We start from the raw sequence: 27,460 nt of genomic DNA, 5'->3' as shown, positions 1-27,460 counted from the left end.
AAAATATTCGCTGTCCATTAATCACGTGAGGGTCGAAAGCAGAGGGGATCCAAAAAAATCGCGAAACAACACGAGGGGGAGGGGGTTGCAAATTAATATGTTACGTGTATTATATGTACTAGCTGTGACCCGCGGTTGAAACCGCGTAAGTCCGTATCCCGTAAGAATATCGGTATAAAAAGTGCATATGTGTTATTTCAGTTGTCCAGCTATCTACGAAGCAAAATAGTATTATTATTCACCAATAGATGTCAGGAAAAAAAAAACACGAATAAAACACGAATATAACATTTTCTAAAAAAGATTCCTAGCTATCTAGCTAATAAATCGATCTCGATTTATCGCCCCCGAAACCCCCTATATACTAAATTTCATGAAAATCGTTGGAGCCGATTCCGAGATTCCAATTATATATATATATATATACAAGAATTGCTCGTTTAAAGATATAAGATATGAAGTAAACAAGTAACACTCCGCCGTTTTATGTACCCTATGAAATAATTTTATTAACCTGGCTTTTAGTATTTAACAATTATATTTGCATATTTGACAACATTTCATACTAGTATTCATCAGTAATTTTTACATTAAATGTTTTTTTAATCCTATGACGTCAATTGGCGCTTGCGTCATTCTAGAATAAATGATTTTTAAACTCAAAAAGATTAATGAAAACCTCATTATTTTGAAAAGGCTATGGGTAATCTTATTTAAAATCTCATTTTCACTAGAATAGCTGAAAATCTTGTAACATTGTCAATTGCATATTAGCATATAACAGACTATAATATTGATATTTAAGTAATAAAATAATTATTTCAGATGCAAACTTTATTTTGAACAATATAATCCTTCCAACACGTAGCAACGTAGTCCTGCCTATCTGAGGTATACAGCCCTACGCTATCAAAATAAACGATAAATTCTTAGATTTTATCAACCGACTTCGAAAAAAGGAGATTATAAAATCAATTGTATTTTAAGTTTTGGAGTATTGTTTATGATGTATTGTTTTTTTTTAGTGAAAAATAATTATAAAACGTATTTAAAACACTGTAGAATGCAATAAATTAAATACAAAAATAAATCAATAAAACCAATAGAGTAAGGATCAAATGTCTGATCCTTAACTTTATTAAGCCGATGACAAACTTCTTGCGTACGTAACAAGACATCAAAATGTAAATAACGTTGCAATTAATGAAAAAGTTTAAAATATTAATGTTGCCTAATGTATGAATTTAAATCACACTCTTGGTATCTTGATAAAGTGATTTTTGAATAAAACACTGTGTAAAATGTATAATGAGAGATAACAATAAATTACGTGACGATATAGATATTTATTGTACCTACTTATATCCGACTGCGACGAAAGGAGGGTAATGTTTTTCGAGCGTATGTGACTCTAAACTGGACAATTTAAAAATTTTCCTTTGACCTCCGGTTCTATTTGTTTTGACTCTATTTAGAAAATAGATAGTATTTGAGGTTAATATTTTTTTAAATGAGTAATGTAATAATAAACTAATAAATAATGTGTAAAATTTAGCCAATAAAAAAATATTCCTTCCGCCTTATCATTTTTACGTTGTAAGACCCTTTAACAAATTATGCTATTATATATTTGCCATTTTATTATATTAATGATATAGATGATTATTATAAAATGTTTTTGAGAAAACTGGGATACTATACTATTATACTCTCCTTTTATGGCAGAAAACGGTCTACATAGAAAGTACTTAAAATAAGTATGTTATATTATAATATAGAGTATATTAGAGTACGTTTTGATATAGTATGTTATAACTGTAATAATAAGATGCAAAATAATTCATTATGTTAGTCAGCTAGTTTATTACGGCGCCCTTCATTTGAGGCCAACGCTCACATCTTTCCGAGCTTTTCGCATGCGCTTTGCACTTTACGGTTACGGTACTAAATATAAAAGCAGTAACAGCCCTATTTCGCTCAAGACATCACATTTCTTTCAAAATCGATCGGCTAATACAAGCGCAGAGCTTGTCATTCACTGACGTAGTACCCGCGGCCAATTGACGCATGCGCGTCTGCCGTTCGTCTATCCCGAACAAATATAGATGACTGCCTTGCTGCTGGTTTGCGTATTCAGCTGCGATCTTTTTAACGTGGTCGTATTACTTTGTCGCCAGAATTCACGTTGGAACGGTTATCTCATTTTGTCGCACTGAGATATAGATAACGCCGACGTTAGTCAAACATTTTGTCAATTATGAGATAAGGAAATTGCTGCTGTTTTATTATTATATATAAATGTAAAGTAAATTGCGACAAAAGTATGCCATAGCGTGCCGATTGTCGTTGAGTGTGTGGTGACGGACGGACGGTTTCGTGTAGACTCGTATCGCGGCCGGTGGCGAGGCGGCGCTGCCAGTCGGCATTTGGCAGTCAGTTTAGCGGACTCGGACCGCGCAGTAGCGCGGCGCGTTGGTGCTTGTAGTTTTTTAGTTTGACAGTTGGCGCGTTTTTCGTTTCTGTATAATTAGGTTTTTGGTGGAAAGCATAGATTTTAAGTTAGTGTAATCTGTGTTTTTTCTGTTTACCTTTTGTGTTCGACTAGTCCCTTGTGTATTACTCATTGCCGGCTGTGAATTAAGTGATTGCACGCCCTGTGTACTCTCGCCACAAAGTGCAGGATTTTGTGAATATTTTCGTATCTACTATTTCCTGTGACTGCCATCGACCGTGATAAGGAACAAGGTAATTAGTGACTTAATAACAGCTGAAAATATGTTATATTCTATGAGAACGAATCGGGCACAGCTATTTAGAGCAGTCGATTTCTCTATCGGGGCTGAAAATGTTGTTCCAAATATAGCGAACGAGGTTCTAGCGACAAAATGTGTAGTTTTAGTAGCTGCGAAGAGTTATATAAAGGTGGATTTTTAATGAATTGTTGAAAATCACGTTGTCCCTTGGCCGGGCGAGATACAGACAGCTGTGCGTGCGTAATGGGTAAAAATAAATACGCGAGCATTATCTGTAGTAACTAGCAAGACAAGCCGGCTTCGTGGACAACCGAACGCGTTTATTATTAGTGCTTATTATACAATATCGTTTAATACATGCTTAGGTTAGGTTATGAATTTGATCAAATACCTATATACCTACGTTTGTAGAAAGAACATCCACGGAAATCAACTCTATTTTGTGTGCAATAAAAACGCGTTTTCTTCGTAGTGACGTAGTACGGATGAATATCGCGATGAAGAATAAGGTAGATACGAAATTAAAAAGTTGAAATGTCACTAAGAAGGTATTTCATTAAATGTTAAAGGCCACGATACCAACTTGTTGTTTCTTATAGGATTCTCGTAATGTTAATAATTCAAGGATATAGGCTTATGTTTGTTTAATCAATTTGTTTCCTATTAGGAAAGAAGTGTTGATTTTCAAATTTGAAACAAAGCTATGAAATATATAATTATAATGTCTGTGAAGGACTATACATTTATAAAATGAGAACAAGAATATATTTTTAATAGATCTTTTATTGCATTAGGGGGATATTTTATATAAAAAGTTATAGCTCATTATATCACATCTACCAAAATGAGTAATATATCTTTGTAACTACCTATATTATAAATATGCTGATATTTAAAGAAAATATTGTTTCAATATGAATGTACATGAATTTTTAATAAAATAGTACTTTATCACTCAACATATTAACAAACATCCTTATATATATATATATATATATATATATATATATACATACGTACATCAATCGTCATTAATAATAATTCACTTAACGCCAACAATATAATTGACCACAGGAGACGTTTCTGTTTAGTTTTTACGGTTCCTTCAAAACATGTAATTTTTGTTGTTCATACACTATTATTTATTTAGGCTTTTGAATAAAAAAAACTAGATTAATAACCATATCTCACAGACAGACACTGGTTCGGTAAGCACATTTATGTCTTTCTCAAATGTACATATAAATACATAAAACATGTGACAATGTAATACAGTAATATGTAATCCTTAAATCATCATCAGAAAAAAGATCCATTCAGGTAAATAAAGGATTAATCTATTTTGCAAAAAAAAAAAAACTTGTGCATTAGCCTTGTTAACTTTATGGAGAGGCTAATAATAACAAATTGAAATCTCCAACTACCTAGTTTATTTAATTTTTTATTTTATAGCATTGAAAATTTATTAATCTAGTTTATGTTAAATTTTCCAACAAAACTAAATCTAAAGAGAAGTTAATATGTATATACACATATTTTTGTAAAGAAAAGATCAATCTCCTGTATCTCTGATACCTAACTTATGGTAAATCATTTTTTATGACACTAGCTTTTAAATTCCCAACTTAACATACAAGATATGGTGGAACATCCTAATTCTCTTTACCAAAAAGCAATTCCATTTATAATCTCATCACAGATTATCAAAGCCCAAAAATTTAACAAAGCGATTATGTAATATTTAAAAGAACAAATTGTTAAGATGAAAGGCGAGGAGACCTCACTTCAGTGGAATTAAGAGCAACATGAGTATACCTACTTAATTAAGAAGTTGAGAGGGTTGCAATGCAGGCCTCACAGTTTTGCTCCCCTAGAAACCTTATTTTTCAGATGTGGGCACACTGCCAGGGAATAATGTGATGGTAGGCTGAAACCACAACTAATGTCTTCGTTGTTGGCAATAAAACTTTTCCATTTTATTCATAAATGGTGTAGGTTTGCATTTTGGCCCCCGCCTCAGTGGAATGGCAGTTTTTATATTTTAATGGCCGCTCATATGGTTTAGATAAGTGGGTAATGAATTATTGAAATGGGTTAATGTTATTTATGTCCAAGATACACACATGTGATATGCCCTGTTGTATATGTTTTATTCTATCTTTTTATTAAAGGGTATTAAGTTATGTTATAAACTATACAAGATCAAATTGAAGTTTCTTTGCCGACTTGCCTTGCCTTTGACATCAGACATCAAATATTTAAATGCAGTCACAGTTCCATTGTTATTGCTTTTTTTCACCTCGTCGTAATTGCCTAGCATTGACAGTTTTTCATTTAATTTATAAATTGAACTTAAATTTAAAACTAATTTGATCTAGTCAGTCAACGCTTACAAACTGTAATGTTATTCATAATTTTTTCCTAATTTATTAATTCTACAATCTTTTAATAATAAGGAGATTAAGCACAAATCATTTGACTTCAAATTTGATAGTATCAAGGCATTAAAAATAAAATATTTTACAACATGTACGGACTTTAACATAAATATGAAACAATAATAACCAATGCAATGATATAGTATTAAAATTGCATTTGAATGTAATCAACAATACACAGCAGAACTGGAGTCTGCGAGCGAGATCATTTGGCAATACATTTGGAACTATTTGGCACTACACACCGGTTTAGGCTTGATCATACTGGGGCGTTTATCGCGCCGCTGTAATCGCTGTGATTTTTTATGGGAAAATTATTTTTGATATATTTACTTGTTTGTTATTTGACATGTCAAATGGTTTATTGTAACAAAAGTTTGTGTTTAAAACGCCGTATAATGGTTAAACGGGGTTAACTATTTCGTTTATGTTGCATGCATTAAAACATATAAAAATATATTTTAAAACTTTTAATGTATATCTAGATATTGTAAAGTATAAGAAGCCATAAATGCATCAACTGTATTTAGACACTTAAATTTTTCAAAACTTTTATCAATCTATTTTTTTTTTCTTCTCAATTTCGCTGACGTTGCATCCGCACATGTTCAAACCACCTAAAACTAGAGTGGGTGAGGTGCGACGATTTCAACTAAAATATGTCGACGAGACGGCCGTTACCCCGTGACGGAGTTTCGAATGCCTCTAATTACGCTATCGGGGGGTATAAATACACATGAAAAATATCGGATATATACGTCGTCGATGCGCGTGCGTCACGACCGCGAATAGCTGGTGACCGACGTGTGACGTCACTGTGACGGTCAGCCAGCACTGTCGTGTCAAGGTGTGCGGCTAGGTGGGCTCATGAAATCGGAGCTGATATGCCTGTAAACCAAGCTGGAATAATACATAGCAGAATTGTCTTCTGGATGATATTAATGTTCGTCATTCATGAGATATGAACGCGATGAAATCGTCTTGCTAATGTCAGATACTTACCTATTTATATGAATGAGAAAGTAAATGTCTGTTTCGCTTTCTAAGGCGAAGCAAGTCACGTCTTTATTGCAATTTTTTATAACTTTCTTATATGAAGAAACATAGGTGTCGCGTTTATTTCGTTTGTAATAGACTACTCTTTTGAATATATCTAAGATCTAGTATATTGTTCTATTCCTAATGTTTGAATGCTATAAAGGTCAATATAAACGTCCGACGTTTTAATTAAAAAAATAATAAGCTTTCTTACATAATAGGCATATTATTTTTACCATGTTATAAATATAACGTGAACTTTAATTGAACCTTAATTGAACAATAACATAAACCAGATATGACTATGTGAGTAAAACAGAAATCAGTGTATTCAAAGATTTATCTCACTGAGTCACTCCAGCGTGAGGTCAAGGGTTGAAATCGAATGACATCACTGTGGGCGTCACACCAAATGTCCAATTAATGAGGTCACCGTTAAATTAATGACCTTCGTCTATGATCATGTCTGTAAGCTTTAGTGAGATAATTTTATACTTATATACCTATATCACTTACTCAGTTTATTTTACTTAAATAAGAAAAAAAAAGAAATTATTTCAAATTTTGACCTCTGACCATAAATAACTTTTGTAGCACACATGGGTTAGATTGAAATTTTTGACACTATTTCTAATCGTGAATTCAAGGTCTCTGCCAAAATGTTCCCGAGATTAGTGCGATCAAATGATCAAACAAACTCTTCCGCTAGATTATATAGTGTATTATTAAACAACTTTGATACATTGACGACCGAACTGCTTCGAAACCGGTCGAAATTTGATTGGCATAACATATGAAACAGTGGAATAGTACCTAGGTATTTAATCATTTGTATTGTTTATTATTTTAAACTGTCATTTCTCATTTCATCCAACTACTATATAATTTGAAAAATCTACTAGTAAAAACAAAAAAATACAAGCAAATATATTCATCTTTTAGTTAAATTAAATGAAACATACAGAAGAACCGAGCATATGGTCCATCACCTTGTACTACTGGCGTCCAAGCGACTTAACACACCCCGCTGAGCCGCCCCAGGTGAATTACAAATGTGTTCATGCTTTGTTTTAATTTACTTTAATTATAGAAAATGTATTATATTTATCTATTATCTATTTTTTTTCATTCTAGCACAAATTAAATACAGTGGGAATTGTTTTATAATATATGTGTGCATAACAATTGTTATAAAGCACAGGACAACGGTTAAAATAAATGCTGTTTATAGTTTACAATTTTAATACATTTTTTTTCTCAAGATCACTATATAGCGAAAAAATTCGTGTAGTTATTTTGTGTAGATTATATTCTGTGATGCGTGTACTCGTTTAGTTTAAAATTAATGAGAATTGATTGTATCTCCGAGTAGACGTTCCTGTCTTCGGCCTTGTTACAATTTCACCAAACATTTTACGAATACCTGCCACTATAGACAGAAATAAACCCAGGCTATATATTAAACAAATTCCCGATGAAATATTTATGCCAAGTGAACCATTATCACAGGAAGTTTACACCTTTTGTATATAAAAAAGATAATATACGTAGAGTACAACAAACAGACGCCGATGTCGATAATTACCAATTGTTGTCGGCCATCTTGGATCGTGAGTCATGCGCCTACGCAGACCAGACACGGCCAAATATAAACTACAGATTTTTTTTTGTACGTGAGCTTAAAACTGGATTTTTTTTTGTTCATCGCTATTATGCCCTGAGTAACAATTGTTATTTTAGCATGTTACGCCTTCGTTTTAACGTATTATTTCAATTAATTTAATCTATACTAATATTATAACGTTAAATTTTGATCAAATTAACGCGCTTATCTAGTATTATATAGCCAATTTACGTATTGCGGAAGAATTTAGACTATAATATATAACATCAGTTAGGTACTACGCGGATAAAACCGCGGGCCGCAGCTAGTAGTTTATACATTTCTAGAGATTACATAGAACATACATATATATTACATGTTTAATATACTAAAGTAATATTAATTTTTTAAGAACCATTTGAACAGGACTCTATTTACTTTGTGATATGTAACTGATAAGATTCGTTTGTTTGATTGACTTGTCAGTATTAATTACATAATATGTTTCTAACAAGAAACATGACCTACCGTATTTATCCCTTAACACGACGATTTAGGTGATCGACTTTAAAATCAGTTGAACAGTTTTTAATTACTGCTAATACGAGATCTGGTGTCAAGTCCAACAAAAAAAAATATCCTGGACTGGTTTTAGCGTTCACATTAAATAATTAAATAATTTTCATACTCAACAAGTTTTGTTACTCCATGGAACTGCATCTTTATGACTTCAGTACTTAAATGAAACAAAGGCGAACCATGTGCTACCTAGCATTTAAATTTTGAAGCATGTCTTATGTCTGAGTCGTTTGTCCGATATCATCTCCAAAAAAGTGGTTTAGGTTACTGCGGTGGGAAAACATACCTCTTGATACAAATAGTCTAAATGATTAAAAACAAAAGATACATTGAATCTTATTTTTATAGTTAGGAATAGAACTGACGAGTACCAGCAATTTTAATTATGTTTGAAATGAACATAATTACGTTTATAACTTAATAAATCGTATTTTTAATACTAAAGCTATATAAACCTCGCATTTACAAGGTAGAATACTGTAAGTTAAATCGTTTCATTTAAAATGTATCAAATCTAGAATTTAAAAACTCAATGAATTCAACATTTAACTGTGTGAAACAACCTGCCGATTATAGTAAAAACGAAATGACGTAACCCGATGGCCTCGAGAGCGGAATAAATAGCCACGTGGGCAGTGCAAATAAAAAAAAAACGGCACGAGATATTTATTATTTACACATTGGCCAGATGGGTACGGTAACTGTTCTGTCGATTCGTCAAAAAATATTGTTTATCGGAAGCACGTGTTGAAATCTGGGGTTGTCTTATGGAAGAGTGAGACAATCAGACGTACGAGAAGGGAAAGACAGGTTTGTAATGTGGGTGGAAAAGTAGTTACGAATAATACAAATCACACTATTAGTTGTGCATAATCATTTTTATATTAAAGATTGGGTCAATTGCAACCATAAAGCTCCCAGGTTTCAAAAGAAGTCTTTCTAGGAAAAGGTCATACTATCTCTTGAACGATTGTACCGGTTGTGTTCTCTAAATCAAATCAATAAACAGAACAAACAGATAGGAAATAATAATCTAACGCAAGCAACGAAATAATTACTGCGACAGCACCAATCACATCTCAGTCAAAGGCTAAAAAATGCTTAATATTCACAAAGAGGCATTGTATTGAATACAACAGTCGGCGTGCTCCATACTGAGTCCCCACATGCAATATGCGCTTTGTTTGTGTATGATACTTATTGCGATCTTTTTGCGGAATTAAATATTAAGACAGCAGTTTTAATTAAGGCTCTTTGGCTGCAGTTATTGGATAACCTTCGCTTGCATGTTGGTCAGCCGGAATTTTCTCCGTGACATAGTTAGATTCTTATTTAATTAATGTTGGGTTTGGATATTTGCGTTTAAGAGAGCGTTCGTTAATTTTGAGGAAAATAATAATTTAATAGTATGTAGGCACTACGTGTTCATAGCAAGATAATTATGGTGTTTTTAAGCGTTTTACGAATATTGCAATCAAAACAGATTTATAGAAGTGACGTAATAATGATTATCTGATGGGTTTCAATTTACACCTCGCTGCTAGAGATTGGCTAAGCCTTCAGTTTTGGATATTTTACTAATAGCCTTTCTTGAAGACAAGTCAATGGCAACACTGCTATTGTACGCTATTATTATATTTATGTGGGCGTTTTGTTTTTTGGCTTTAGGATATTTTACGCATGCTGTTACATTTAAGTATTTGCATACTGTGAAGGTACTCAAAACTTTTTTCGCATAGAAAACACGAAGTCGGCCAATTCCCACATTCCGCATTCTCGATTCACAAATGCGTGGAAGCCGCAATAATGGTTCCCTCTATGACGGTAGATTTGGAACGATTCTGGTGTTATTAGTGACTGCAAAGTTTTAACAAGGGACCGTTGGCACGCGACTCGCTTTTCCAAGAAAGTTGCATCGGCCGCGGATGTTGGATGCTGCCAGTTATGTGAATATTGGATTCTTAGTTAGTGCTTACTGTGCAGAACTTTGTTTTCAACCGATGTTCGCAAAAACGAAAGAGCTGTCACTCGGTCCAATATTAGAATTTTGAATTACGTTAATAAATAGTAGGTTAGTAGTTAATATTTATCGTCAATTAAAATAACATTATCGATGTATCAAAAACAAGGAAAACGCGAACCGTGAACGAGCAGATGACATGTAATTATATATGATCTCAAAGGGTAAACACATAATTGTGTAATTCAGAACGTGCGGCCACCAATCATGACGCGAAACTGGGGGTTATCTTAATCAGGAATTAAGTGAGATTCACAGTTACCTTTGATATAGATGTCGGTTGGTTCGGTCGTTCCTCTCGATTATGCTGCGTGAATTAGTGTGCTATGTAGTTAGATATAAGAGTATGTATTAGATGTACGTACGTAAAAGAGAGAAGGGGGTAGGGGAGTTTTTTAGGTGTAGAGAAACACATTTTATAAATTGGGACTGTTATTTTTGTACATGGACGTATTTTGAGAGTTCAGTGTTACAGTAATTATGCTCGTAGATCCTTATGATCTGAATGAGGAATTCTTAATTTAACGTAAAATGTAATATTCACTATATTATGATGGATATTTGATACGTTTTCGACACATTATAACTGTGTTGCTAAGCGAATGTTTATATTTTTCTATATTATCATAGCATATTGTCGTCTACAATAAAGATTGTAGTGCATGGAACACTTGAACAGGTTTTGGTCTTAACTCGTTAAAAGTTAAATTTTAATTAGTTTGAACTAATTGTATACACGGCAAATTAAATTTTCCGCGAAGTCAGTTAAAGATCACTTGTGTAATTTACTAATTTAATGCTTGTTTTAATGATTTATTGTCAAAACCTATTTACTTGTGCGATACAGCCAGCTGTAGGTACCTACATTGCGGTTTTGACAAACAAGGGTATAGTGGCGTGTTACATTGAGCACACATAGCTATGAATATATAGTTCATATGTAAAACATAATTTTTCCGAAGTAGGGTTTTAATAGTATATTGCACTAGCTGTGCCCCGCGGTTTCAGTCACGTCGTTTATGATGTTATATTATAGCGTTCCTTAATACTATACTATTCAACATAAAAAATATTTTTTAATTCGCACTTGAAGTTCCCGAGATTTGCGCATTTAAACAAGCAAACTCTTCAGCTTCATATTGTGATATGTATAGTATAGATATAACGATGAAGTAACTTTCAAAAGGAGTTTGTACAAGATTTAGTTGAATAAACAGTTAATGACAAAGTGTTAGAAATAAGTAATTTACTTTGGAAGTTATAGAACCTTCAATATTGCGAAAGTTTCCGTCAGATGTTTTGAAATAAATTGTAATAATTAATTTAAACTGTCACTTTAATCGGTTTTCTTTTTTACAGGTAAGTTGCAGCAAAGGTTGTAAGGGAGGATAAATTAAGGATAACATCATCAGAAACATTACGACGGTTTGTGGTAGTACGGTAGAGATATCTGACCTCCAATCGTAACATTCAATTAGTTTATGTATCCGATAAATAGTGCAATCCGACTTTCTCAAGTGCAGCATCCCGACCCAGACTAAATAGATGAGACCCGAAAAAAAACACTGAAACCAATAAAACGCGTCCAAGGATGGCCGATCGATCCGATTCGTTGGATACACAAATATCTAAGAACAAAAGCGTCTAATCTCACCTTTCGGATGCTAAAAGGCGTAAACATTTCAAAAACATCCGCGCTGAACATCAATCGGCCTGTCCAAACACTAGGTAAAACAATTCGTTGGAGCCAAACATAACAAATGCGATGATGAATCGCCGTAGGGTTGCATCATTGGAATTTGAAATAGAATACGATAATGGTTGTCCCGTTTTTATTGGCGGAAACGTAAGCTCGATGCCCGAGTCAGCTCTGGGTATTGCCTTCTTAAATATGGTACAGCTCCTGTGAAGAGGGGGCGAGTAGATCTCATGGTCTGAAGTTAGTGGACATTTTTTTTTTATGAGTATGTAGATGCGAGTGTTTGTGGGAGTGTAGCTATTGGACTGCAATTGTTTTATAATAAATGAATAAATTATTTATTTAGGACCCCGTATATATAAACATTTTCATACAAATAATACATGTAAACGTCACAAAGATTAATTAAATTATGTTGCATTAGATGTCAGAAATAACAAAAATGCAATGTACAATTAAATAAATATAAAAAAAGAGTTTTTGGTGAAGATAATTTTAAATGTTACTTTATTTTTACTCATTACTAGAATTTTTAATCAATTTAAATATATAAATAAGTTAAGAACTTGTCATTTCTTAGATTTCTTTCATACATCATTGATCAAAAGAGGCTTTGCTTACTAATAACTAAGTTAATACTTAATGATCGCTGCTTGTGCACGACTCTCAACATAGCATTCGCATTTATTCATCGCTTGAAAGTGTCTACCCACCCACATTAACGTAAAAAAAAAAACTACAAACAGCATCGGTCTGAACGTGAAAGTGCCATAATAGCTGAAGTGAACTACGTGGTTTTACCTCCTCCAAGTGTCTAAGTACTTCGCGTGCTCAAGCCGGCTAATGAAATGCTAGAATTAATTGCATTGTGATAAAATAAAATAGTAATATTTAGAAATCGTGCGGCTGAAGTGGAAATAAAGCTCAGCACTGGGGATCGGTTGCATAATGTTGTTTATTTGTACACGTCACGTGTGTGCATTGTTTTTGCATGTGTTGGTGGAGGCATTGACCTAATAATTTCAGACCTACACTTACGCGAATGTTTTACAAATATTACAGTTTATGTTTTAAATGTGATTTATCGAGTGCTTGATTTTTATTGTCTTTGAGTGAATTGTGACCTTATTTTATAAGAAGAAAAAATAATGAAAGATTATGTTTATCAAGGATATATTATAAAGGTTTCAGTTGTTAAATAGCATCCCTTTTCTACCATTCTTGTCTATTACTGGCCTGTAAGCTCGTTCAATCTCGAGCTCAATTTAAGTCACAGTAATGTGATCGTAAATCACCAACGCATAAAGCTGATTATCCCTTTACGGTGACAGGGCAATGCTGTAGCAACCCTTATCCCATATTAGCAATTGAAATATATACTCCCCTCACCGTATACAACGCTTCCACTAATATCCTCTGAGGTTTATCGGCCTGACATGTAGACTGGTGGAACACTTAGCACTGCAGCAGTATCAGCTCACACATTCACTGGCAATTTTTTATCTTTATTTGTGCCATCATTTGACTGTATTACAAATAAATCCCATCAAATCATATACTCAAAAGCTGCGCCCCGCGGTTTCACCCGCGTAAGTCCAGATAAAAAGTAGCCTATATGTTATTTCAGTTGTCCAACTATCTACGTACTAAATTTCATTGTAATCGGTTAAGTAGTTTTTGTGTGAAAGAGCAACAAACACACATACATCCTGACAAGCTTTCGCATTTATAATATTAGTAGGATTAGTAGGAAGTAGGATAACTCTCTCCACTTACCATATTCTCCATTTCGACAATTGTCGAAAGGTAAGTCTCGCGTATACACTCGTACAAACTCCATAGTCATCATACAATATACAAGTGTCCCAGCAACGACCAGGATCAATGATATAATCCGAACGGTCAGCGATATCCTACAGTAGTATCAATTGTCGGCCAATTGAAGGTTGACAGGCGTGTCACACGGTTTGATAAACACCGCGATTTCATTCGTGACTAGTTGCTTGTGGCGGGGACTTAGATTGATATGTTGGTGATTTCGTTGGAGATCAGCTCACCGGGTTTGTTAATACATTAATTGTTCGTGCGGTAACGTTGGTAGTGTGCGCTATATTTTCAGTTACTTTTTAAATACGCTATCACGAATTTTACGCTTTAAATTTTAAACAAATATTGATGCATACAATTGCACTTCGTTTAGGAGCTTTTCAGTCGTTATTTTATAACATTTGAGTAATATTACTTCTTATATTATAATTAACTACATTAAAGGTCTGTACAAATAAACTAAGCTTTTTATTATTTCTTGTCATATCGACCATGCGAATACACCAGATGTAGAGATACAACCAAGTGACGATCCAACTGACAGACGGATAGCGAAATCTAGGTTATAAACCCTAAGAAAAATGTGGATTAAATATTGGTAGATCTTTTCTCATAACGATTTATTTAACGTTATACCTAATATTAATCTATCTAGAAATGGCGACAAAATTTGCAATTAACTTTTTTTTATTTCTTTTAAGTATGAAGAACTATCGAAAACGTACATTAAAACGCTCACATTATTATAACAATTAACATAAAACACCGCAAATAAAATGACTCACGCATTCCTTAACCTCATCAATATGTGGCACTGTAAGTTAGGCGACCTTCGCAATATTACGTTGCTTTATGATCTCAGATCAAATATTATGATGTCCTAAGCAGAATGGCATTCGTGCCTACTTTTAAGCAAATTTATAGCTCGCCTTTACTCTTCGGATAGAAGGCTATTAGTATTGCATTGCTTTACTTTTATACTTCTTAGAGAACTAGTAATTGTATAAAGCTGAAGAGTTTGTTTGAACGTCCTTATCTCAAGAACTACGGGATCGATTTGTTCACCGTTGCATATGTAGGTACGTGAAACGTCATCCTTGAGTGCTATCACGGCGAAGCCAGATCGGACCTGTAGTGAAGGTATATATAATAATTATTTTATCTCGTACAATGCAGAATTCGTTTTTCTTCCCCTTCCATATAATACTTGTATGATTATTTGTCCAGTAATAATTATATAGTAATAAAGTAACCAGGTTCACTAAAAATTATCTCATTATCATAATTATAGTTGACCGAGAAAATTTTGTTCAAACCTTAATTATACGCAGGTAGGACCATTAGGTGTTACGTATTTTTTAAACATACAGCCATTTTAATATACATTTGTTTATTCTTTTTTTTTAGCAAAGAGGTCTTTTAGCCAAAGTTTTTTTTTGCCATCACCCCGCCATACGAGGGCATGTTTGTCTCATGGGTTACCATCGATACGGTGGAATTAAATGTTAATTATGTAAATATACGGTCTAACCTCAGTCCCGTCGGTAGGTAAATATTGAATAGTTAGATGTATGTATGTAGTATGAGACCTTGTCAACGATTAAATGCTGCGATAACATTGTTTTTCACAAACAGTGTTGCTTGGGATGTGACGAGTTAAGTCGGCACTCGCGTACACCTCGATTTATTGGCCAATAATGATTAAATTTTTTTCATTTGATAGTCTTCAACTTACATTCCAATACTTAATTGAATGAATAATGTGAATTGGATAAAAAATTATTTAGTCAATCTCGAAGCTTGTAATACGAAAATTAGATAGTACTATTTTTTGTTAATAATAGACCCAAAAATGCTATTTTTTGAATAGAGGTGACTGAACCTTAAAAATATTAAAGTCATTTTTGCTAAATTTCTTTAACGGAACAGTTTCAAAAATAAAAATCCTCCATAGGCACACGTCACATCCCCAAGTACGAGGTAGAAGGTAGGTAGGTAGGTAGGTACCTACCTACTACACGAAGGAACAAAGCAATTTTGACCAATTTGGTGGGAACGCGCCTAGCATTCCTATTTAAGACCAGCGGTATGGATCGTAAATTGAACACGTATCGGTACCTACGTCGCTCGGGCAAAAAAATATTAGTATTTAGTTACGAGGGTATTGTGATATTTTTAAATATTTGTGAACGATCTCAGTGAGTTCATTTGTTTAAGCTTGTTTGTTTTCTTATACTATGTAAAAGTTACGTAAGAGTTCTTTGTAACAAGATTTTATTAGCTTCACCTGAATGCGTTTATATGTAAGCGACTCATTGATTTATACTCGATTTTGACCCGCTTTAAATGGAATGATTTAATACATACTATTGTGTGCTTTTGAAAGTTTTGAAACTATATTTATTATTAACGAAATGTGTCATTATAGAATCTACAATTTGAAGGAATCAATTGTTATAGACTTTATCGTATACAGTTATCATATAATTGATATACATTTTCGTTATGCTTTTGAGAAATCGTTTTAATTTTCGTTGCCGTTTGTGTGGGGGAAATGTGAATTTAATGTATCCATTAAAGAAAAATTACCGTCTTGTCGATGATCATGTTATAGAACTTAGCAATTCATCAAATTTATATTTATTATTGTGACTAATTTTGAGAATTTTAATTAATAATACTTCAATACATAATACTCGCATCTTTACAATTCACATTCTCTTGATTTCTTAAAGAATAGCTCGGTTCGAACGTCCGATCAGGTCCAAGCCGCTGGACGCGGCCGGGCAATTCCCGGATGTTATAATTTATTATGATGCTATGATAAATATTTGTAATTTATGGAGCAAGGCCGATATGAATTGTTATTAATTGCTCTTTAATTTATGACTCGAAATAATTTGTGAGCTAATTTGAGAATTAATGAAGGCTACTTTTAAACCATTTACAATAATCCTTATGTGTTCTGGATGTTTATCGTTTGTATTTTTAGTTTTTAACAGACGCTTTTAAAACATTCTCGATAGTTGCTACGTATCATAATTATAGAATATGAAACTATGTGGATATAAATGTACCTAATTGTGTTCCTCTAATAGGTAGTTAGTTTATTTTATTAAGGTTTATAATTTGAAAACATTCGACATAGAACTAGATATAGTATATGACTAGCGAGTAATATTCATAGTTATAAAATGCAATCTACAAGTTTCTGAGCACTCCCTGGCTCTTTCAATGAATAGGATGTTTATATTTTATTCATTTATTGTTACACATATCCAATTACAATTAACGTTATCTTAAATTTTCTATTACATTGCTAAAAAAAACATTTTCAATTTTTTTTCTTGCTAAACGTAGGGTAGTTAAATAATCCCAAAGTGGTCAACGCTATCCAGAACACGGGCTATAAATGTAGCTGTCAGTGAATGATGAATGATCACTCCACACCGGTCGACTCGTGGATTAATTATGGCCGCGGAATGGGGGTCGCCGGGGTCGCAAATGAATCACCCAATTTTTCAGACCCCTGCCCGTGTACAATGGGCACTGTCACATTAAATAAATAGGTCCGGATCGCTCTAAATTTGATTAGTTCGCTTGAACGGTTCGGAGGCGCCTTGCAAACTGCGCATTGTACTAAAATTATGAATAGGTATGTTGATACGAAATTGTTAACGTCAATCTTAATAAATTATTTCACACGTTGGGAGAATCCCAATTGAAAACATTCAATGAAATCACATAAAATAAAAATGTCCACGACGAATCGCCACCGAGTTGAACGCGTTCACCTGCTCGGTGCTGACATATTTGCGCTGACATTACGAAATCGCGCCGGAGGGCACCGTTAATCACCCCTTAAATACATAACCAGTAATTAATTAATGTAAATATTTTCAAACCGCCCCTCAACCGGCTCAACTTGGACTTAAGTTGGAACAAGCGAATAATTTATCTCAACAAAAGCGATGCATGGGTAACGAAGACGCTAACATTATAAAATTAACTTTACGGCTATCTGCCGCTTTGTTATTTTGTCCAAAATACACAAAGCTCATTTCCTCATTTTATGGATGACCCTTTTTAACTTTTTATTTCATGTTTTTGTTTTTTTTTTTTGTGATTTATTCGCCTGTACCGATGCTGTTTCATTTGATCTTTTATTTTTACTTCTCAGTGCTAAAATTTACAGTATTCTGTACACGAACCAATTGGTTAATAAACTTAACATACACCAGTATTTAATCGCTCTCATATATTAGTGTTGCGGCTTCCATCTAGACTTGGATAATCCTATTAATATTAGAAATTCTAAAGTTTATGTGTATGTATATGTTTGTTGCTCTTTCACGCAAAATCTACTGAACCATTTGGAGTGAAATTTGATACGTAGATAACTGGACAACTGGAATAACACATAGGCAATTTTTTATCCCGATATGAGATACGGACTTACACGGGTGAAACCGCGGGGCGCATCTACATAGTATTGTATAATCACAATTATACCAATGGTTCAAGTAGGTATATTTATTTTCTATATTCAAATCAGTTAAGATTTTTTTATCTATCGGCCAATCGCATTGAAATTAAATAATTTAAGTCTAAATGTGAGTTTAAAACTTGAAAAGGATTCGTACGTTCCAGTTTGAAACAGTATTGTTGCGATGGTTGCCCCGTTTGTGAATATCGGTTGGTATTTGCGGAAAGTGTTGCACAGAGAAAATTAACTGTATCAGGCGAGCGGAATCCATGTACCCACCTACTTCTACCTGTACCTACTACAAATCGTACGGATTTGTGTAGCGTAAATGACTTGTATTGCAATTTCATCTGACACTTTAGAAGTATTTAATTTTTAGTTTTATAGCATTGAAATGCTTTATAAATGAGAAATTTTGAAAGAATAGAAAAAATTTCTCACTTTAGAAGTAGATGTGTTCAGGCATCTAATGCAATCTTTTAGTTGTTAGAATGTTGTTTTCAATAGATAGAGTTTTTTGAAAATTGTTTGTCAATTGAGATTTAAAAATTTTTCTCAAATAGCGTTCTTCTTATAGTTTTCATTTAATGGAGAAAGGGTATACCTACTGGTTTAAATATCCATGTACAATTTTGGAAATATTTTTTGTGGGTACGTTCTGAGACTGGACTAGACTTTGTTAGAGTAATCGTTTTAAATAGAGTAAATTCTCAGGTTATACAACATAAACGCAATTTATCAATAATTTATGTTGTTGTTGTTGTTGTATATCAACTTATATAAAAATCGAGTGTAACGCGTTCGCTGTCGAAATTTCCTCTGTCAAGGATAGGAACCCAACGTTCCGATATAATCAATATTTCGATGTAGAAGCAATCAGTGGCGATGCCAAGTTTACGCCCGGCGGACAAGTATTTACTAGCGGTGGTATTCTTACGTTTATATGTGGAAGATTTCATTGCACACATGCACAGTGCGTTGGTGATTGAGGCTCCGTGCAGAATCTTATACAAAGACACGTGATATGATAACGATTATGTTATGTGCTTACACAGATCCATTTGTGAGTTGTTATTAATTTTTTTTTCGAAATCGGTTAAAAAGAAATAATTGGACTTCGCTCGTTGATTCTGCACACATCGAGTAAATGTCTGCTAGTTTTCTAACTAATTTTTAAAACTAATAAAATTAAATACTAATAAACTAAAATAAAATTATGACCTGGTTTTGAATTTACCCACGAGAATTCCTATTTCACTTTATTATTAAGTTCTTTATTAATTCATTATTTATTGTATTGTATTTCCTAGTTTTATTCGCAATCAATCGATAATACAAAATATTCAGTTAATTTCATGTAATTAAAAATTATTACGGTTTTAATTAATAACGATCGGCCTAATTGTACAACTGCCACAACTTCTTAAAATATTTATAAATAAATAATAATAATAATACTGATTATGTAATTACTTTACACTTAGTAAATAAATACTATAAATTATGTATTAAAAATCCATCTGTAAGTTGTTGGGGGAAAATGTATTTCCGGGCATATTGTAATTAGTCAGGCGAAAGATAGCGAAAAACACTTAATTATCTTCAGGTCAAGGCGGTGAACATTTACAGTAGCAGACACGTTTCGTATCACTTAGTCGAATTGGTGATTTTCTTTGGTCCAATACACGAATAAAATATGTGATTTATCTGAATAGGTTTAGTATTACATATATATTTAGATATAAAGAACCTATTTTTTATGATATTTATGTAATTTTAATATATTTGGAGATACTGTTTAAATATGGTATTGGTACATGAAGGAGGAAAATTTGTGTTATATAATTAGTGTATGATAATTTATGTTATATTTATTCTTGTGTGACGATATAATTTCACACTCATGGTTAAGTGTAGCGCTACGTTTTAATACGTTAGACTTGTTAGTAAAAATAACCTTTCCAAATGCATCATCATCATCATCATCATCATCATCATCATCATCATCATCATCATCATCATCAGCCCATATATGTTCCCACTGCTGGGACACAGGCCTCCTATGAGGGTTCAGGCCATAATCCACCACGCTGGCCAAGTGCGGGTTGGCAGATGTCACATGTCGTCGAACTTTTGATTCTTGGACATGCCGGTTTCCTCACGATGTTTTCCTTCACCGTTTTAAGCTGTGGTGATGTTATCCCCATGAGCAGATAAATTGAAAAATCAATTTATTTCCTGCACGCTCGCCCGGTCTCGAACCCCGACTTTTCGATTTTGAAGTCCGAGGTTCTCACCACTGAGCCACCACTGCTTAAATACATCGGACTTATATAATTGGTTTTAATAGATTTTATATTTATAATAATTTACCAATAAGTCTTATTTAAATGGATAATAGCCATTGTGAAAATAATTGGAAATATCAACCGACATTCTCAATGATTCCTTGAAGTTTTTAAAGAGTAAAATTATTACGGCAGCAGTAAGTTCTTGAAAAGCATTTTCAGAATTTTACGTTAAAAGTACACGCATATACAATTATGCTCAATTTAAAACGTTAATTGACTACTTTTTCGGATAATAAAAAATACGCTGGCAATCTGGTCCAATCATGACTCATTTATATCAACATTTCACTTCGTAACTTGGCTATTAACTACACGAACTTGATATTGTTACGTGGGATTTTGAATGAAAAAAATATATAAATAACAGGCAAGGAGGCATCACAGACTCAGGAATTTGATGTATACAAATCAATTTTTCATTATTACATACGAGTATACATATATAGGTACAAAAATATTTGATTATGTCACACATTTTCAAAAATGAGTGTAATTATAGTTAATTTTAACAATTTTATTTAGGTGAAAATGTATCATATGGATGGCACATAATAACACCGTAGTACAATATGTTTCATATACTTTATATGATAATATGACTTAAAACCAAACACAAGAAAATACTATGATAATATGACTTTATATTATATGATTTTTATTTATTTCACACTAGCTGTCCGTCCCGGCTTTGCCCGTGGTACATGCATAGCCTTCCTCAGTAATTGGGCTATTTAATACTCAAAGAATTTTTCAAAACGGACCAGCAACTGCTGGTCCGTTTGACCCTGAGATTAGTGCGTTCAAACAAACAAGCTCTTCAGCTTTACAATATTAGTATAGATGTAGTCGAAAATCTTAACCTTTTAGACCATTTCTCCATTTGAAAAATGGAAAAACATGTAAATGAAAAAAAAATGTACTTTATTGGTTTAGACTTCGCAAAATACTCGGCAAAGAGGGGCAAGTTCATAATTTAAGCATTGGCGAGGCTCTCGCGTCTTACGATATTGTAATACAACAAAACATTTCAATACCCGTGTTGCTCACATTCGGATATTTCAGCCTACAAAAGAAATGAAAATCGAGAAGCGTCATCCCATTTACGTTCCCCGTATATTTTGGCAGAGGCGTATCGTTTTCAGACACGATTAGGAGCAAAGATACAGGCGAGGCTTGCTTTAGGGAGATTAAATCGCTGCAGCAACCTTAAATGGACTGAAAATAATGTTTAATATATCTATAGCGCGTAATGCCAAAGCGAAATGGAGGATTTTGAAATCTGGAGTATCGGAACGGAATCTCGGACGTCTTTTGATTCCGTTCGAGTCTAAAACCGCCCCGGAGAGTTTTCTAGCTGTATGCTCTTAATCAATGAAAATATTGAATGTTCTATAAATAAGTACACGAGGAAAACAGTTTGTGAACATGTACACTTCGGATTTTATTGCAGGAAGGTAGGTCGGTTGCGTAATGCTCACCGAAGGTTACTAGCCCGCGCGGTGTCGCGTTCCAAACTACGTCGAGTGTTAAAGGTTTTCATTGAACTATAACTAAAGCTGAAAGATCCGGCCGTCGGTTAAAAGTTTTGACGCGACAGTAAAGGATTACGTCCATACGGTACGCAAGTAGTACGCTAAGGTCGCGTGCCTCGATGACGTCTGCCCCGCGATGCTGTCGAAGCCCTATCGATTGTTCTCGATAGGATTAAGCTGTTACTTGTAAGCGGAAATGCAGGAAGTGCAGGATAATTTGTTGGTAACCTTGATGCAGATGCTGAACCGCGTCTGCCCGGGCCGACGTTCGATTTTCACTTGGGGCATCAGAGCGCCCCTCTCGCCCGGGTGGGCGTGGTCTGCGAGCCGGTCAATAGCACGGCATCGCGCATCTCGCTCTGGCCGCCGCACGCCGGCTTATCGCCGTCTCGCTCCCCCGGGGGATGATTGAAACGTCTGATGCCGCAGGCGCCCCCTCCCCCCTCTCGCCAAGGACGTTCAGTGAATCCGTCCCTCTCTGCCGATAGCACGTGTCCCCGTTACTATTTCATAATATGTGTGACCCCCTGGTGCCGCGCGAAAATTCACAAGCAATTATGACTCAAGTGTCTGATGAATTAGGTGGCAAATTAGTCGTGTGAACGGATAGTGCCCCGGGAGCGATGTACGCGGCGCTTTAGTGGACAATCATGTGTGCATGTGGAGTGATATGGAGATAAGGGACGGCTCCGGGAACGGCACTCATCTTCCGTCCTCTCTCTTCCCCTGCACTCGACGCATCTTCAGGTATGCCAACATCGCTTCAAACGAAATTTTGTTAAAGACCCCCGAGGGCTCTCCGCGCCGACGTACGAGCTGGATAAGGAACCTTTTTTCGTTCCATTATGATGAGTGGTCTTTTATGTACGTTTTACATGGAAATTGTTATGCTATGACGATTTTAATTATATTATATTTAAATTGAGACGTTCAAAATTAATGAATTACATTAAATTATAGTCATATATCTGAGTCAGAGTAGTACGCTAGTGCATCATCACGTAATCGACGGTTCGGTCACGAGCGTACGTAGTAGTAGCGTTGACTCATAAATATTCAGTCTTGATAGGGTGTGTCGGTCGGATCTAGGTTTTTGGCCCAAAAATGCGGCACCGCCGTCCCAGTTACAAATTGCCATGGCAGAAATGTCACTGCAGCATCATTATATTACCATAGACGGCGCCGGGTCGCCGCCAGTTGTCTAGACGCGTAATAATTATACATCGCGCCAAGAGAGGCAGTCTGACTCACCCCGAATTCGACACAGCCTCGATTCTACTCAAGAAGTAAGGTCAGAGTAATCGAATACTCCCCGTTTGTTCTGAAAGCCTGAACACGATACTTTTTTTATCGAGTATTGATTACTGCATGTTGTTCGATGGTTGCGTACGACAATACGTCCTATTATTGGAACCGTACCTATCTAGTTGGAATATTCGGGCTTGTTGAAATATAGTGGTAGGTCAGTGGAATAACGCCATGTGAAGTTTCGCTTCGATTATCCGAATGGGCCGGTTCTCTTTATCCAACCGCCGAAGGAACGGTGCGCTAACCCTTCATCGGTTACATTATAGATAGTCGTGAAGGCTGGTAACATTGATCAAGTATCGGCTTATTTCATAAATAGCTGCTGTTGCCATGTGCCGGTTGCGTAACCGTACCGATATTTTTAATTCAGTTCGATACGAGTTTCCGCTTTCAGATAATGTGCATCGTATAGTTGTACGCAGTGTATTGTTGTGTAGAGTTTTGTGGTGCATTAATCAGATTAGCGTACCGAGCTTGTGCAACAGTAATGCTTTCAATTACTTGATGGAATTGCGGTTTGTAAGTATTAACGCTTCGCAGTTGTTTGATTTATTCCTAATAAGTACTTTTTAATTATGATCATAGGAGTTGTCTGTTTTTATCGGAGTCGTTTGTGTTTTTTTTCTCTAGTCAACGGATTAAATGCTGTCAAGTGGTCACCCATCAGTGATCTGGCCGCGCCTAATGTTGCTTAACCCACAGATCGTTAGTTATTGGCGAGAATGTTATCTACGGAGTAACGTTACATTAGTATTACAGTTGCCATATTTCAGTCGATAGTGTAGCTACTATTACGAAGTTCTGCAAATTATAAATTTCATTGATGTATTTTTAGAAATCAACTTTTGTATATATGTAATATGATCATACAATGTAATCTTCATTAAGAATATCTATAATTGTGGGAACAAAAAGCATTATGTGCCAATTTTTGAAAACTTCATTGCCAACGTAAGGGTGTGTTTCTTAAAGGAGAAGAAGTAGGAGGTACCTAACGTAACCTAGATAGTAAATGTTCCGTCTCTCTCCTTCCTTTCGCATTAAACGAGATAGCATTAACTTTCTATAGGTACATGAATCTGGGGAAGTATTATATAATGGTTCGTAATTATTTGATAAAGTTAATGTAACATACGTTTCGATTTTTAAACAATCATTACAATTATAATCGGGCCAGCAGTTCAGGAGGAATATATAAATTATTGGTCTTTATAGAGTATGGATCGTATATACTCGATTAGGTCACGCAGCAGTGAGCTAAGGCTTCTAATGCACGGCTCGTAAAACATCTGGTTAATTCCAGCTCTCACTGGTTCTAGGCTATATCTAGACTATACAAATGAGTATAGGGTAAAAAGGTGATGCTCAGTTTTTCTGTCATACATATATACCTATATGTTCAAATTAAAATTTAGAAGTTATGTTCCTTGGATAATTTGTTCAATTTATAAATAGCTATTATTTCTAGCATTTTTTTAATGTTAATGAAAATAATTAAAGTTTTTTTACATTTACTGCTACGAATATAATATTAACCTTCGTCGTTTTCGCAACATTTTTATGTGTATATTTTTGACACCATATAATCTTCTATCGTTTTCACATTGCAAGTGACGTCATTCAAAACAACAGTAACATAAAAATTATCATTAACCAAATCAGTCACAATACATATATTCAAAAGAAACATACATATTCTAGGTAATAGATACATAGAAAGATCACGACCACCTCACACGTTACTCTAGATTCTCTCCTACACGTAGATCACCGAGTACATACTTAATGGTACTGCGTTCGTAATTTATTTACTAGAAAAAGTCATTCCAAATGATACGTTAAACTCCAACGAACACCATTCTATTCCTACTATCATTCAATTGAATAAATTATCAATAATTCATACACGTATACCGAAGTATTTAATACATTTGTGAAATTACAATTATACAATTAATATTAAAATAAAGCACATTGTGGAAATTTAACTACAAAATGAGTCACAGGGCGCCAGATTGCGGCGTGCGAGCGTCGCGGAAGCGCTGTCAAACGCCCACAAACTCGCTCGCTATTTAAATGATAATTTGATGAACTGCATCATTGTGTGATAATTTTGTAAGCTGTGGTTTCAACGATAATGTGACGAAATTGTACGTGCTATCGTTTCGCATATGTGCCCATTGGCTATTGTTATATAAATGTTACCACTTATATATAGAATGTCGAATTCTCTGTAGTCGAACCTTACGTTAAGTTAACATAGGTTATAATTGTTAGTTTGGTTATTTTACAAGATGTAAAGTTAGGTAGGTGCTTCTTTTTTTAGATTTTTTTTTATGCGGATGGATATAATTTCTATTAATTTCGACATTTTGAAAAATCAATTGTATTCACTCGAAGTGAATGTGTGGGAGGATGTAAGTACATATTATTGTATATAAATACACACTAAAATTAAAGAAAATACACGTGCGAAAATTAATATATTGGCGAAAGAGCCTGGAGCGGTCGCTGAAAATCACTACAATGTGAGTATTTTTAAATAATACGCTGGGAACAGTGAAATGAGCATTCGGTACCGGGGAATAATAGTTGTATGAATCACATCCCAGTAACGATAAATATAGCTTGGACGTAAAGATAATTAAATAATGAATAATTGTGGTGCGGAAAATACTTTGTGACGCCATGTTTTTTACTCCATTACGCACTATTATAACGATATTACGTAAAGTTTGTTGTAAGGCTAGTGTTTGAGCTTTTTTTGGATAAATAGATACCCCATTGTACCAGTATATTTTTTACATAAAAAGTATGTGTTAAAATTGTGTCAATATTTTATTTGAAATAACACAGATAAACGGGCAAATTTTTGTTTGTTTTGTTCAAGTCATTACCTAACTATGCATTTGTAAATGTATTCTAAAATTACAATATAATTCAATATAAAACGATAAGTATTCGTAACATTCATACCTGTTTAGTTCTACAGCTACTGACGAAACTTTCAGGCGACTCCATTACGTAACTAGCATCGTTACATAAGCACACTTTATCTTTCCGCTGATATATAAATATAATGATGACAATAAAACGAAAACCCGCAGTGCTTAATTCTCGAAAATCCTAACGTGTAGTAGATGAACAAATAGTTGAATTTAAACATTGATAAAACCGTCCCGTTTCGTGTTTAATTTGTATTAAATTCAATGTCACTCGAATTACATTTTATTCTTGTCACAATTTTTATCTTGATAAATTTGTTAATTGTAGGTAGCATTCATTGGAATCAAAAAGTAGTGAGAGGCCGTGTGGTGCGCGTGTGTGCGGAGTGTTGTCTCCGGATAAGCACTAACTAGGTTTTGAGTCATATTTTAATCATTTAAATAGGTCTTCAAGACGGATTCTAACTCGTTATTATTTACGGTGTATTGTACTTCGAATGTATACTAGCGTACAGTGCAACTAAGTGGGTATTTATATCACTTTTCTTTTTTCGTATTTTTTTTATAGGATTTGGAGTTGTGAAAAGATAGTCGACTAACTAAAAATTTTTTAGATTTTATTGCTATTAACACAATGTAGGCTTCATTTAACTTCGCGTAAACGTAAAATTTTGCATTTTAATTTAACAAAAACATTTTATTTTAAAATGCTCATGATAAAAACACTTTGATTTATCTAGTATATATACCCTTGTAATATTTTTAATTGTATGAAAAAAATACATAATGTTTATTTATATCCACACTAGATAAATACTTAGTCTGGCCATAAATACTGTTACACTTAATTATAAAAAAATATTACATTTGAATTTCGAATC

At 34.1% G+C, this 27,460-nt stretch overlaps 1 protein-coding gene across 1 annotated transcript in view; it reads left to right on the top strand.

Annotated features, from left to right (window-relative positions):
- Window positions 1–2,378: 2,378 nt before the first annotated feature.
- Window positions 2,379–27,460, top strand: part of LOC119837710 (plasma membrane calcium-transporting ATPase 3) — an 82,400-nt gene continuing 57,318 nt past the window's right edge. Inside the window, exon 1 of the mRNA XM_038363441.1 lies at window positions 2,379–2,745. The gene's annotated coding sequence lies outside the window, so the exon portion shown is untranslated. The remainder of the gene's footprint in view (window positions 2,746–27,460) is intronic.

This window comes from Zerene cesonia, chromosome 28 (assembly GCF_012273895.1).
Source record: "Zerene cesonia ecotype Mississippi chromosome 28, Zerene_cesonia_1.1, whole genome shotgun sequence".
Lineage (NCBI taxonomy): Eukaryota > Metazoa > Arthropoda > Insecta > Lepidoptera > Pieridae > Zerene > Zerene cesonia.
The sequence above is the reverse complement of the archived record's forward strand: the minus strand, read 5'-3'. Positions and strand labels throughout refer to the sequence as shown.